Raw genomic sequence first — 16,406 nt, forward strand, 5'->3', positions numbered from 1 at the left:
CATTTAAGGAAATGATTAACTGCCATCCCCCTGGATGACTGAGGGTTGAGTGGTCAGTTGCACAGCCTCAGGTCCCCACAGTGATGAATTAGCTCGCTGTCACAGTGGCCTGTGCTGCCTTGCTGGGACAGAGTTTAGACTGTTTTCTTTCCTTTTCAGGGAGGAGGGTATAGTCTCCAGATACAGTGACAGTTTGGCAAAGGCCCAGAGCAAAATGTGTTCTGTTATTCTACTTTGTAATGAAGAGAGCACTGGGTTTCTCATAGTAGGGGATAAAAGAGGGCTGTGGATTTTGAATTGAATGCCATATCCACCAGATGCCATTCCAGGGAGAGCAGACAAAAGAAAGGGAAATAAGGCTCTTTTTTATATTAAAAGGAGCAAGTTAGAATTACTTGGGTTGTTACATGTTGACATTATAGAAGCTATCTTGAAAACGCCTTAATTCATATTGGGTTGGGAGTAGATTAAATTCACTCAGATACCAGGGCAGTGCATGCCCAGGAAACAATAATTTGAGGGAGGATTAGGCAACCCAGATTGAGGATCAGGTGGAGTATACATTACTTGGAATTCATTTTTTCTTATCCTGTGGTAGTCTGCTTGTGAAAAATCCGTGTGATGGGGTTTCTTTTAGAAGCACTTTGATATACTCATGTAACCAAGGGCAGCGATGGTTCTTTGGTTCCTGCTGGCCCTTTCATTAGTTCAGAAGAGAAAGTGCACCTCTGGGAAAGCCGGGCTATGCATTTTCTTGATCCAAGGCCTTTTACTTAGTAAGTCTCCCATTTCATTACTTATTAAAATCTTCATCACAGGGCAGGAGGAGGGGAAGAGTTAGGACTCAAATTGCTTTACTCTTCATGTATGTGTGTTTTTCCACCCAAATCTATATCACTGGCTAGTATCTATAAAACACTTCTCTTACAGCAAAGAAATCTTTACTTTCTAATTAGTTTTGTTTTTAATGCAGAAATTACTGAATAACAGGTTCCTGTGTTGGAAAATCTATTTTGTAAAAACTGACTTGAGTCCACTGTTACATTTAGAAATGCATACTTGTACAATTTCATCTGTATAGCAAATGAAATGATTAATAAATTGTCTGGGAGTATGAAACAGTCCATGTCAGAGCCTGTATGCACCCTCCATTTTAAGGTTTGGAATTGGTAGTTGGTTGTTTTAAATCAATTTCATTTTACTTACAGTTTTACCTGTGATCATTATTACAAAATTCAAGTTGTACTAAGAGACTGAGAAGCAAGACCCAGAAATTCCTCATTCTTCCATTTTCTGACTCCCATGGGCATCTGCTTTCCATTTTCTTTTTTACCTAAATTTGTAGTTCCATATATTTCTATTTAATATGCACATATTAGCACCTGGTTATTTGATACATCCTTATATGGGCCTTCCTATGTACTGATACTGTCCTGAGAGTTTTATACTGTTTCACTTATTTAATTCTCACTGTCTTATGAGTTAGGAATTATTATTAACCCAGTAACAGATGAGAAAACTGAGTCACAGAGGCTACATCATAGAGCCAAGGGCTCACAGCTTGTATGTGGCACAGCAAGGGCAAGCTCCAGGATGCTTTCCCCAGGGTCAGTCCTTCAACACTGATGATATTTGGTGGCAGGTGCGAGTTTACGTTCTACTACTCACTCCATGGCCCCAAGGCAATCCAGGTTCAGAGCTTTCCTGATTATCACCTTTTAATTACCATCGGTGCTGAGTCAACTAACACAGAATGATTGCTTCCTTTCTTACGAACATTTTTGCAAGTCCTGGAGTTAGGATTTCAGACATCTAGGTCTTCTCACATCCTGCACAATTCTGTAAAGTGATTCTCAAAACAATCTTAGAGCGGGACAAGAGTGCCATACCTTTCACTGGATCCTTCCCATCCTGGGACTCCTTCCTGCAAGCTGACCCTGTTGTCTGTTCTGGATTCTCTGTCTGGTGATAGCTGCCCTCCTGGGCATCCCTCATTGTCACTCAGGGCTGTCCCCTCGCAGCTTCTGCTGCTGCTTTCTTACCTCCTGCATCCCACGCCTTTCTCCCTCCTCCTGGACACCCTCGTTTTGTAGGCGCACACCTGCCAGGCTTCACGAGAAAGGGTGTGCATTGCTTAACACTGGGCAGTTCACTGTTTTGGAGGTTTTGCATGACAGATAAAAGTCTTTATTCTGTTCTCATCCCCAATTGCTAGCTCATCTAATAATTCTAGGTTGAAACATTCTCACTTAGAATATTGAAGGATGGCTCTGTTGTTTTCTTGCTGTGGAAAAGAACACTTTGACTATTACTTGATTTTCCTTTAAAATCTCTTCTCTATCCCTAGTGTTTCACAATTTAAAGAAGATGTACTTTGCAATTTTGGGACTTTTTCTCAATTTGTGTGGTAGCCCAATCTGAGGGTTCAAATTTTTAGTACAATATTCTCTTAAACTTTAAAAAAATTTTTTGTCTTCAATATTTTTTTCTGGACTATCTGAATGAATGCCATTTGGTTGGACACTGAATTTTTTTTAAAGATTTTATTTATTTATTTGAGAGATAGAGTTACAGACAGTGAGAGGGAGAGACAGAGAGAGACGTCTTCCTTCTGTTGGTTCACTCCCCAAATGGCCGCAACTGCTGGAGCTGCGCCGAGCTGAAGCCAGGAGCTTCTTCCAGGTCTCCCACATGGGTGCAGGGGACCAAGAACTTGAGCTATCTTCTATTGCTTCCCCAGGCCATAGCAGAGAGCTGGATTGGAAGAGGAGCAGTCGGGACTAGAACTGGCGTCCACATTGGATGCCAGTGCTTCAGGCCAGGGCTTTAACCCACTGTGCCACAGCGCTGGCACAAATACTGGAATTCTTATATTTCTTTTCTTTTATTTATTTATTTTTTGACAGGCAGAGTTAGACAGTGAGAGAGAGAGAGACAGACAGAGAGAAAGGTCTTCCTTCTGTTGGTTCACCCCCTAAATGGCCACCACGGTTGGCGCGCTGCGCTGATCCGAAGCCAGGAGCCAGGTGCTTCCTCCTGGTCTCCCATGCAGGTGCAGGGCCCAAGAACTTGGGCCATCCTCCTCTGCCTTCCCAGGTCACAGCAGGGAAGAGGAGCAACCGGGACAGAACTGGCTCCCTGACCAGGACTAGAACCAGGAGTGCCAGCGCCACAGGCAGAGGATTAGCCTAGTGAGCCGTGTGCTGGCCTATTTATTTTCTTATGTAGTTATTTCATCTTTCTCATATAGAATTTCCCTCTCACTTTGTAGAAATAATTAATATTTTTAATTTATAAGCATGCTATTTTGATATATAAGCATGCTATTCTCCATGGAAGCATTGTTTTATTTTTCTGAAGATATTAAATTTTAACAATATTTACTTAGATTTAAGAATCTTTAACATTTTGTCATATTTATTTTCTATGTAAATATTATATATACATTCATACAATTTGTCTTAAAAGCAGGTATATTAATATTACATAATGTAGGATTCATGACAAGTGTCATAAAGTGAGAGAAGAGGGTATATTATTATGCAGAGGGTATAATTCAGTGAAGACAAGATTTACAATTATCTATATATCAAATAATATAATATCCACACGTTTTTTATACTCTACATATTAACTTCCACGTATGAGAGAAAGCATGGATTTGTCTTTATGTATCTGGCTTATTTCACTAGCATAACGATCTCCAGGTCGATCCATTTTGTTACAAATGTCAGGACTTCATCGTTTTTAATGGCTGGGTAATATTCCACCCTGCAAATACACCACATTTTCTTTGTGCAGTCATCAGCTGATGGATGTCTAGGTTGACTCTATATCTTTGCTATTGTGTGCTGGGCTGTGATTACAGTTCTTCTGAAATTTCTTTCTGTCCCAATTGCCTACTTCTCCATACTCCTTCTTTTTCTCTGTTCTTGGAGGCTTCCCTCCAGCGTCTGGTCATTTTTAATGTTCTGTTCACATCTAAGAATAAGGCACAACACCAAGTCACAGTGGGTTTCGGGGCTGCAGCTTGCCGGGCCTGCCCACAGGGTGATCAAGTAGCTGGCTGGTCTTTTGCTGGAGATCCTCAAACATCAGAGTCTTATCTCATTTTCTCCAGGCTCCTCAATCTGTTGCCTGGGAATGGTGTAAACTTGGGCCTTGACATCCTGAGGAGAGAGAATTGAAGCTTCCCATCGAAGAGGACATGGGCTCTCACTGAAACCTCTTATTTCCTGTGTGACCTCACCCTAACTTCTCCTTTGCTGGTGTCTCCAAGGCAGGGAGTCCAGTTTCTCCAACAATACTATGGTTACTGCCTGGATGGGGGTGTGAGGAACCCTCTGACCACGGGAGGAGGAGAGGGCTTGGAGACTCAGCTGTTTTCTTTTTTTTTTTTTTTAATTTTTTTTTTTTGACAGGCAGAGTGGACAGTAGAGGGAAACAGAGAGAAAGGTCTTCCTTTTGCCGTTGGTTCACCCTCCAATGGCCCCCGCGGTAGGCACGCTGCGGCCGGCGCACCGCCTGTTCCGATGGCAGGAGCCAGGTGCTTATCCTGGTCTCCCATGGGGTGCAGGGCCCAAGTACTTGGGCCATCCTCCACTGCACTCCCTGGCCACAGCAGAGAGCTGGCCTGGAAGAAGGGCAACCGGGACAGGATCGGTGCCCCGACCGGGACTAGAACCCGGTGTGCCGGCGCCGCGACTCAGCTGTTTTCATCACTGTCTCATCTCACCTCACCTTATTTTTTGTGGTACCTGAATCCTCCAGTTCCTAAGCCTTGCTAGGTTCTGGGTGTGTTGATTCTTCATCCGCTCTCTCCTCACGGTGCCTTTCTCTGCTCAATTATGAACAATCCTCTGTTTGCTGCCTTCATCTGTTAGGATTATATGAAAGCTAGCGTTTTCATACATTTCTTATTGTTTTTTTGCTACTTGGGGTGATTTTTTGAAAGAAGAGGGGGATGAAAGTGTCTTTTTTTGGTCATCTCTATCACCTTTAAATTATAAGTATACCTTGTTGGGTTTGGTATTGCAGATCTGAGGGAGCAGGTAAGTATGTGGTGCACTGCTTAAGTCACCACTTGGGATGCCCAAATCCCATATCAGAGTATCTGATTAGAGTCCCAGCTACTCTGTTTCTGATCCAGCTTCCTGTGCACCCTGGGAGACAGCAGGCAATGGCTCAAGTATTTGGGTCACTGCAATCCATGTAGGAGAACTCAGTTGAGTCTGGGGCTCCTGATTTCAGTCTAGCCCACTCCTGGGTATTTGGGGAGTGAACCAGCAGATGATAAATCTGTCTCTTGAATAAAATAAAAATAAATATGTAAAAGTTCCTTTAAAAATTCAACTATGGGGGCCAACACTGTGGCACAGAAGGTAAGCCTAAATCTGCAGCACTGGCATCCCAAATGGGTGCTGATTTGAGTCTTGACTACTCCCTTCTGATCCAGCTCCTTGCTAATGCACCCGTGAAAGCAGCAGAGGATAGGTAAAGTCCTTGGGCCCCTGCACCCATGTGGGAGACCTAGAAGAAGCTCATGGTTTCAGCCTAGCCCAACCCTGGCTGTTTTAGCCATTTGGAGAGTGAACCAGCAGATGGAAGATCTCTCTTTCTCTTGCTCACTCTCTCTCTTTCCCTCTCTCACTTTAACTCTGCCTTTCAAATAAAGAAATAAATAAATCTTTAAAACAATTTCCAACAATGAAATATATATCTATGATACTGTGGAAGTAGGTATTGTAAACAATGACATTGCACTGAAATGTAGAGAGGTTTTCGCTATGAGAATACTATTGACTAGAGCTAGCTGACCAATCAGAACAATAATAGGAATAATGTTAACACTAAGGTAATTTGACTATAAATTTAATTCAGAGTTAAAATTAAATGTCATCTAATAGACTCAAATCATGATCCCAAATCAGTTTTTTTTTTTTTTAATTATTATACAGGCAGAGTTAGACAGTGGGAGAGAGAGACAGAGAGAAAGGTCTTCCTTCCATTGGTTTACCCCCAAAATGGCCGCTACGGCCGGAGCTATGCCGATCCAAAGCTAGGAGCCAGGTGCTTCTTCCTGGTCTCCCACGCAGGTGCGGACGCCCAAGCACTTGGGCCATCCTCCACTGCCCTCCCGGGCCACAGCAGAGAGCTGGACTGGAAGAGGAGCACAGGGACTAGAACCCGGCGCCCATATGGGATGCCGGCGCCGCAGGTGGAGGATTAACCAAGTGAGCCACGGTGCCGGCCCCCCAAATCAGTTTTTAAAAGCCACCAGTTATCACCCATTCTATAGTAGGACAGAATATATTTTGCTATGATTCCCAACACAGCCACTGCTCCCTTGTTTTAAAAATCCAGTGTCTAGTTTGTAAACTATGTGTATTGTGGATACTTTTGAGAATTTGATGAAAGCCATGAACTTTCCTCCCAGGCATTTTTCTTGATTTTTATGATATTCAAAGACCACAGAGTCCATCCCTGGATCCAGGAGTAAAGAATCCCTGAAGTACGACACACACACACACACACACACGAAATATTTACTTCTCTTGACTTGTGATACCTGAGTTACTGAAGCAGTACCTATCTCTTGACTGTGATTTAAAGCTGCCTGGTAAATGGTTTCTGAGAATCGTCAAGCCTGAAAAGTGTCCACCTGCCACTGAGTGTCCATTTACGCCTCCTCCGTCCTCATCCATCTTCCTTCAAGCCCTATCTATTCAGACCTGCATGTACCCATATGGAGTGGAAAAAGTCATCTGTCTGCTGAGGACAATATAACTTTCAAAAGAAAGCAGGGAGATAGCAAAAAAGTATATTTTAATGCACTGATCTCATTCTAGACTTTGGCTTATTCTTTTTATCTTCAAATAAAATTATGTCTTTTCTATCCTCTACCCAATAATTATTTAGGTTAATACATCATTTAAGAAAGTTAGGTTAATATGTCATTTAAGAAATGTAAGCAGCAAATATAACATCTAAGTAAAGAGACAGTCAAGACATATGGAGGATCTTCAAAAAGTTCATGGAAGTTGCATATTATGAAAAACTATGCATGGATTTCAATTTTTTGCACCAAAATATATTTATCTCTTAATTCTACTTTCTAAGAATTTTTAAGTACTTAGATATATACCATATGTTTATGTGTGTGGATATGTGCTTGTGAATTTTTTTTGTTTTAAGAATAATGTCAAACTTCATCAAACTCTTCCAACATGAAATAACACAGTGACATTCTGAAAAGTATCCATTCATTTATTCAGGAGGAACTGTTTATAGTATTCAGCATTTACTCTGTGCCAGACACTAGGAACAGAGAAGTGAAGAAGAGGGCAATGCTCCTGGCCCATGCTGCACACGTAGTCTGGTCACACTGGGAGCTGGCCAGGACAGTGCGCAGATTTCCCATTTATTTATTTACTTATTTAGATTTGTTTATTTTTAATTTGAAAGGCAGAGTTAGAAAGAGAGGGAGAGAAAGAGAGATCTCCCATCCAGTGGTTCACTCCCCAAATGGCCACAATCCCCAGGGCTGTGTCAGGCCAAAGCCAGGAGCCTGGAACTCCATCCGTGTCTCCTACCTGGGTGTAGGGGACCAAGGACATGGGCCCAGGAAGCTATATCAGAAGTGGAGCAGCTGGGACTTGAACCGGTGCCCATATGAGATGCTGGCTTTGAAGGCAGCAGCTTAACTCGTTGTGTCACCATCTGGCCCCAGAATTCCCATTTTCAATGAGAATCTGTCATTGATTGCAATTTGTGGAAGAGGGTAATGGTAGACAGGCTACCATATCTGCTTTGGTCCTGGAGATGGCACATCATGGACTGCATGTATGTCCTTGTCATGTGTGCAGTCCTGGCATAATAATCTGAGAAAGTAATGCTAGAAATTCTGCCCTCATGTTACTTTGTAAAAATATAATTAATTAATTTACATAAAGGGAACAGATTTCATGTATTCCATATATTCAGATTTAAGAATATAATGATACTCCCACTCTGCCTCCTCCTTCCATTCTTATTTTTCTTTTAATTTTTGCAATGATATATATCTAATTTACTTTATAATGACAAGCTTAATCCCCCACTAAATAAAGATTTCAACAAATATTAAGCAGAAAGACTACTATTCATCAGGAGTATAGAAAAGGGCCATAAAAATAATCAAATCTCAAGATGTCCATTATCACTCATATACATTACATTTTTTGTACTATATATATAACAGTTAACACAAATCAGACAAACCATGATATTTGTTTTTTGGAGACTGGATTACTTCATTAAGCATTGAAGCCTACTACTGGAGGTACTAAATGGCGAGAGATTTCCTAATGAGTTTATCCTGTTGACTCTGAGATCTGGCAGATAGCAAACTAAAAGGCAAGAAATCCCATGATGTGCTAGAAATTCCTAATAGTTGAAGAAAACCCAAGCCAGAGGTGCTTCACTTCAAATGTTGCTGATACGCAGACACTACTGCAGAGACCTCAGTGGACTGGCTGGGGTGGAGGGAACAGCATGACTTGTTTTTGCAGAGTCTTCCTCCTGTCTATCTCTCTACCTCTTCTGGACAAGAAGAGCAAAGCGTATTGCTCAGACCTTTCCAAGGATTTTGAAGGACATGGTTTCTCAAGGAAACACCTCCTCTAGAGGAATCTGTATACCACATCGCTAGTCTATGCCCTCATGGCTTATCCCATCTACAGATGCCTTGGATCTGGGGGTCCTTCGAGCTGGAGACTTAAAGGCTGCATTACAGCAACATTTAATTTCTAGTACACAGAACGATGCAGGGTCACTGTCTCAGCCTTCAATTTGGTGCACATATATGAGCAAAACTGACATTCTAAGATTTGGTTATTTGTTTATACTCTTGAGGAACAGTGGTTATTCTACTTACTACTTGTTGAATTACTTTGTATACTGGAGGGTTATGCTAATGATTGTAAAGTGAGTTGAAAGTATGCACTGTAAAAATTAAAATAAAAATAAGGAAGGAAGGGGGAAGGAGGGAGGGTAAGGTGGGAAGTTATCATTAGGCTCTCAAAACTGTATACATGAAATACATAGGGCCGGTGCTGTGGCTCACTTGGCTAATCCTCTGCCTGCGGTGTCGGCATCCAATATGGGTGCCAGGTTCTAGTCCCGGTTGCTCCTCTTCCAGTCTAGCTCTCTGTTGTGGCCCGGGAGGGCAGTGGAGGATGGCCCAAGTGCTTGGGCCCCTGCACCCGCATGGGAGACCAGGAAGAAGCACCTGGCTCCTGGCTTCAGATTGGTGCAGTGCTGGCCGTGGCGGCCATTTGGGGAGAGAACAAACAGTCTCTCCCACTCACTGTCTATAACTCTACCTGTCATTTAAAAAAAAAAAAAAAGAGGGCCGGCGCCATGGCTCAACAGGCTAATCCTCCGCTTAGTTGCACCGGCACACCAGGTTCTAGTCCCGGTCGGGGCGCCAGATTCTGTCCCGGATGCCCCTCTTCCAGGCCAGCTCTCTGCTGTGGCCACGGAGTGCAGTGGAGGATGGCCCAAGTGCTTGGGCCCTGCACCCCATGGGAGACCAGGAGAAGCACCTGGCTCCTGACTTCAGATCAGTGCGGTGCGCCGGCCGCAGTGTGCTGGCCGTGGCGGCCATTGGAGGGTGAACCAACGGCAAAAGGAAGACCTTTCTCTCTGTCTCTCTCTCTCTCTCACTGTCCATTCTGCTTGTCAAAAAAAAAAAAAAAAAAGAAAGAAAGAAAGAAATACATAAAATTTGTTTCCTTTATATAAATAAATTAAAAATGTAAATAAATAAATAAAATAACTTCAGCCAAAAAGTGCTCTGTGAGGGTATCATTGTAAATGCATATTCAAGGTAGTCATGTTCTCTGAAAAAATGCCCCTATTGCAATGTTGATGGTTGGCATAACATGAGGAATCTATCAGTGAATCCTATATCTCCTAATGGGAACAAGGTTCCAACAGAAGGGTGTCTATCAGCAGCTCCAATTCAGCTCCTATCCCAGTCTTGGGAGAGTCAGGGTGGCAAGAGAATGGCTAAGGTAGATGTCTGAGAACCACCTGTATTTACAGCAAGCCCAGCTTTCTTCTTTGGAAGCCTGTTTTGTTGGATTCACGATGGAATGGCAGCCTCTCAACACATAAATCCAAAGGGTAGGCTGATGAGTGTCAAACTACTCCATATACTCCAAGGCAATGGTTTTAGGCAAACAAATTTCTCAGGCTTTAGGGTGGAAGTGGATCTCAACTGCCTGCCAGAAGTGCTTCTGAGTAGATTTATACTATTCAATTCTACATCTTACAAGGACGATGCAGCACAAGGGAGAGAAGAGCAGATCTTCCACAATCCCCCAATGGGAGGAAAAATCCCATTGCCCAAACGACAGGCTCAAGATTTAGTGGTCACTCCCTTGGTGCTTACAGTAGTATCTGCCAATAGTTGGGTTTGGGTTTGCTGAGCTGAGAAAAAAGGTGCTTCAGCCCCATTTTGAGGTCCAGTGAGCAGAACCCTTCCAGCTGTGACATACCCAGCACTGACATATTTACATGTCTACCTCTAGCAGAGCACACGGCACAACATAAACCACTTGCAGGTTGTCTCACTTTCCATGGGAGCCCAATTTGATTGAATTTTCTTCTCTTTCTTTTCAAGACAAATGTAGCCAAATATTGATTTGATATTAATTAAATATTGATTTAAGTCTACAATCATTCTTTCCTTACCAAGCTCAAGAGTTGGTAGTTTACACTGAAATGACTTTCTTTTGCAGCCTGAAATTTCTGAAGACGCTTACTATCAAACCAGGAAACTTAAGCCATGTGTTGGGCAGATTATTGACTCTTATCATCAAATATTGTCACCAATGCTTTCCCACATAAGTCTTAGAAAGGCAAGGCAGCAAAAACTCAATGGCATACAGGGTACAACTACATGTGGTGAATGAATGTTTGAGGCATGAATTTTAAAATATGGACTGATTTTGTACAGTTTTATTTTTAATCCCAAGAATTCATATTTATTTATTTTTTGAAAGGTAGACACACACACACACATAAGACAGAAAGAAATCTCCCCTCAACTGGTTCATTCCCCAAATGCCCATAACAGCTACTGATGGACCAGGCTGAAACTGGGAGCCAGAAACTCAATCTGGGTGCCACACATGGATGACAGTGACCCAACTAGTCAGGCAACACCTGCTGCCTCCCCTGGTACATACGAGCAGGAAGCTGGAATTGGGAGTAGAGCTGGGACTCAAACTCTTGAACACCCCAAGTGAGGTTTTAACTGCTATGTCAGAAGCCACCCCAAGATTTAATTTTTTAACTGCTTTATTATAATTTTAAAGGCTCATTTATTTATTTGAAAGGCAGAGATAGAGAGGGGTGGAGAACGAGATAGATTTTCCATTTGCTAGTTCATTCCCCAGATGGCCCCAGTGGCCAGGCCTGGGTCAGGTTGAAGCTAGGAGCCAGCAGCTTCTTCCAGGTCTCCCACATGGGTACAAGGGCCCAAGGACCTAGGCCATCTTCTGCTGCTGTCTCAAGCACATTAGCAGGGAGCTGGATGGGAAGAGGAACAGCTGGGATTGAATCGGCACCCATATTGGATGCCGGCAGGGCAGGCAGAGACTTAACCTTCTAGGCCACTGCACCAGCCCCATAATTTTAAATCTTTATTTGGAAAATTAAAAATAAACAAAAATAAAATACTATAATGAACCCCATGCATTAATTGCCTAGCTGCAAGGGTAATCTACATTTTGCCAATCTTGTTTCATCTGTCTCTACATGTAGTAGGTTTTGTTTTGTTTTGTTTTTCTTTTTCTTTTTCTTTTGCTTTTCTTGGTGCTAGGGAATTTCAACGCAAACCTCTGGCATCTGTGAACACTGTTTATTTCATTCTCAAGATGTCCTGATGTGATTAAAAATAGATTGTTTAATATATTTTTGCTATCACTTTTAATTAAATGTGCAAAAGGATGAACAAATGGTATAGGAAAGTTGTCAGACTAAATAAGACTTGGTAGTTATGTGTAAACCACAAATAAAACAAAAACCAAGGTTCCCGTTTCAATTGAGATAACGTATGAACATAGCTGTATGGAGGTATCACATACATTGCATTTTAAAAAGACACAAAAAGGCCGGCGCCGCGGCTCAATAGGCTAATCCTCTACCTTGCGGCGCCGGCACACCGGGTTCTAGTCCCGGTCGGGGCACCGATCCTGTCCCGGTTGCCCCTCTTCCAGGCCAGCTCTCTGCTGTGGCCAGGGAGTGCAGTGGAGGATGGCCCAGGTGCTTGGGCCCTGCACCCCATGGGAGACCAGGATAAGCACCTGGCTCCTGCCATCAGAACAGCGCGGTGCGCCGGCCGCAGCGCGCTACCGCGGCGGCCATTGGAGGGTGAACCAACGGCAAAGAGGAAGACCTTTCTCTCTGTCTCTCTCTCTCACTATCCACTCTGCCTGTCAAAAATAAAAAATAAAATAAAATAAAATAAAAAAGAAAAAAAAAGACACAAAAAGAGTATCAGATTGTTAGGGGCGTAGCTTTCAAAACTAAGAATGTATGTGCTTTCTGCTTCTTTTGTAGACAAGCACAGTATATTTTGTGCGTATTTAGAAATACATCTTATTGACAATAAATTACTGGCAAGCTGAATACAACATAACACATGAGCTGCGAGCACAGAGAAGGAAGCAGATCACCTGGTGCACACTAACTGTGCAGAACAGCCCTCTCCAGGCGCCAGAGTGGTCAGGGTGGTGAATTTCAATTCTACGAGGCCTCTCTAAAGTTCACCCAAATTTTTATCAGCCACCAGTGAGCCCAAATTGAACATGAGCCCCATGAAAAGTCTAAAACTTTCAGAAACTCCTAACTTAACACCTTTAGGTGGCAGATTTCAACCCCCAAGAAAGTACGACCAGGAAGCCATCCACCGTGGAAAACGGAGGCTGTGATAAATGACCGTGGCTCTGCGGCTCGGTCTCCCTGACCTGAAGGATTCGGCCGGTGTCATAAAACACAAAGCGTCAGATTAAGCAGTTTACCAACACTGTAAAAAGTGCAAGAATAAATGCGCTTTCATAAAAATCTTATATTGTAACTGGGCAGCCCTGGACTCCAAACCACACATATTTCCTCATGAGTTTGTGACCGTGAGCAGGAGCTCATCCTTGGCCTGGAATGCTGGCCATGATCATGCTCACACACTTGCACAATTTCCATGTCCTAAGACAAATACCCGGCTCTGGCTGATGGTGCGGGAGGATTTATGTTCACTAGAAAGGGAATGACCCACAGCTCATGAATGGCAGCGCTTAAAGTGAGTTATGGAGGGTAGTCTCCTGTGAGAGGAAATGGATTGGATTATCCTGCTGCCCAAGTGCATGTTTGGTTATTAGCACACCAGGTTCTTATTTATGTGCAGCTCTGCCTTTTTTTCTTTTATAAAGTAAACGTGGATAAAGGGAATGTCAGCTAGAAGCATGAAGTGCCTAATGTGGACCCTGAGATGCAGGCAAAGAGAATGAAAACAGAAACCTCCTTCGATGTAATTTTAACATAATATTTAAATTGATTAGCTCCAGGGTTAATTTATAGTGCCTTGATATTCTGCCAAAACACTATAAGTAACTCCTTTCCTGGATTAGAAATTTGCCATCCTCTACATTACCTCTACATGAAGATTAAAGAGCTGGCTTTTCTAGCATACGGATTTATTGTGTCATTATGATCATCTTGCCATTTATTTTAAAGTCAATGTAACCAGTTACTGCCTGTATTGATAAGGAATTGCAGTATAAAGATGATGTTTGGTGATCACAAACGTGGTTATGGTTACTTTATTGTAACAGAACATCCAGATCTCTTCGTATGTCCCAACGTTATAATCTACAAAGGAATTCGATTTCTGTTGAGGTTAGGATTCTAGTTATTGAGCAAAAATATTTGATTTAAAAATTCGATTGGTTTTATCTTTCTTGGGGGAAAGAAAAAAAGTTCTCATTGTGCTTCTAATATCTCCTTCTAGAAGAAGATTTCTGCCTCAAAAATCCAGGGTGTCCCTGACAAGCGCAGGCCATGGCTGTGCATTATCCTCAAGCTATGAACAGGGCGGATCTCCCCCTAAACGTCCCTGCTGCTCTCTGTTTGAATGATCAATAAAACGGTTGGCTTATCTCTGAAAGTAACCTTGTTGACAACACAAATACGGATTTAAGCATGTTCCCTCCACACTGAAGATTTAAGGAGCCCCCAGGAAATGTCAGGGGGTATCACTGTGTTTGCCGTGATACTTGGTTATTATTAGTGTTTAACTGAAATTCCCCACCAGCGGCACGCGCCAGCACCACCATAAATTTTAATGGGAGTGTGTGCTCTTCTCTTTTCCTATCCAGTGAATCCTACAAGATCACAATATTCTGTATGAACCCTGGCTGAACCTTGGTGTGATGCGAAGAGAGAGCAAGATTTTCCCGCAGTGATGGCTGCTCATCATTGTATAGTTGTTGATTTTGTAAAAGTGGACATTGAGCAGCACGGTTGCTTGAATAATATTTCCCTGAACTAAAGTCACTCATTCAATTAATCTTTATTGAACCCCCCACAGGATGTAGGGCAGGCCCAAAGTGCTAATGAGTACATTTATGGGATAGTAAAGAATACTGACACTTAAAGAAAGCTCTCCCTCTTGAAAAAGCTGTCAGAGCGCATATGCCACTTATAAAACCAAACACCGTCTTTGCAACATTGGCACCACCACAGGCCTTTTATTTTACAGAATACCAGCAGAAGTCCAAGTTGTTTCCTGTATCTGATCTAAATCATGAATGTGAGAAATGTGTCCATCATCTTTCATTATGTATGTATGTGCTCGGTGGAATATTTATTCCACAAGATTCTGTATTAAAAAAAGAGAATTTGTAAAACTGGCATTGATTTGAAGGTCTTTATTTCTTGTTTTAACCATAAATAGTAGCTAGCAGTACATATTGTACTCATTGAGGAAGTTCAAAGTATGTGTTTAGTAAATTTTAATGATCCAAATATCTCTTTAAAAGTCAAGGATAACATAGAAGTTCCTGTTTTTATAAATTTGAAATTTTAGGCTGGAGAGATGGGACAAATTAATAAGTATTCAATAAGGTTCTGAGTGAACTAAATATCCAATAATTTATATCAATTATCTACCCTACAAGGTAGTTTTATTTTAAAGGAACAAAACTGCTTTGTTACCTACATATGAGTCTCAGTACTTTTGCAAAATGCAATTTTGAGTCAGTAAGTTTTTCTCATGTGTGAAATGATTTCAAGGTTAAGAGTTAGGAAGCTGGTGTTTATATTTATAATTTCCTTGTCCTGTCACACGTGAGATGCCAGCATTTGCTCAGTAGTGACACAGAACTATGCAGGTTCTGATTTTCAGACGATGTGCTTAGGAAAACACACAATCCCAGGTTTAGGGTTAGACAGAGAGCACTGTATTATTCATGCTAACAGCACAGCGGGCAAGGAGGCAGGTGCAAAACAGCTCGTCCTGATGGGCGGGGCTCTTTTCTGGCTATCTGGCTTTGTTAGTGTCTCTTTCAGGGAAAACATTTATTGTGTGGGATGTGGGCCTCAGTTATCACCTGTGCTGGAGGAAAAGAAGCACTTTCAAGGAAGGCTGGGAAGGTTCTCCTCCCCTCCCCTTCTTTTCCAGCAATGGCAGAGAAATTTTGCCTTGGAGCACCATCTAGAGGAATTTTCAGCACATATCTGCTGTGTTTGGCTTTGTGATCCCATCTGAATCCAGTGGTTGGTGCATGGCGAATTTCTCTTTCTCCAGATTAACAGAAAATTTCTGACTTATCACATGGAAACAGAATACGAGGCCACTTGAATGGAAATAGTATCACAGATGAGATGAAAACAATGAAAGGCTTTAATAATCTACAGGAATTCCAGAAGCATTAGTGCCTATCCAATGGAAATAAGTAAGGTGTCATTTTCTCTTAGGCTGAGGTCATATTTCAGAAATTAGAATTGATGAGTGAATTAAATTCAATTCTGTCTACATTGATCAAGTAATTTCTGTCATCTTCATAATTATTTTCTCAGTTAAAAAATTCTGCTTAACCAGATTATTCACGGTCAAGCTGGAGAAGATGCTTGTATGAAGAACAAACAGAAGTCAATATTTTCAGCCTAAAGTAATTCTCATTCATTTAATGAGCAGGAAATAATAACTTTTCCAGATGTGGTTGCACAGTTCAATGTGAAGGAGAAAAGTGATAGCCACTAACATTTTCTTTCCAAAGTCCTGCCCATCCCCTCTTATAGCAATGAAGTCTTTCCTTTTTTGTGTTAGCATCAATACAAAAACAATACCCAAACTAATAGAG

General features: G+C 42.0%; 1 protein-coding gene across 1 annotated transcript in view; it reads right to left on the bottom strand.

Moving 5' to 3' along the window:
* The window catches only part of PDE11A (phosphodiesterase 11A), a 448,382-nt gene that overhangs the window by 86,900 nt on the left and 345,076 nt on the right, over positions 1 to 16,406 (bottom strand). The window lies entirely within an intron of this gene.

Source organism: Lepus europaeus, chromosome 1, assembly GCF_033115175.1.
Source record: "Lepus europaeus isolate LE1 chromosome 1, mLepTim1.pri, whole genome shotgun sequence".
NCBI classification, from domain to species: domain Eukaryota; kingdom Metazoa; phylum Chordata; class Mammalia; order Lagomorpha; family Leporidae; genus Lepus; species Lepus europaeus.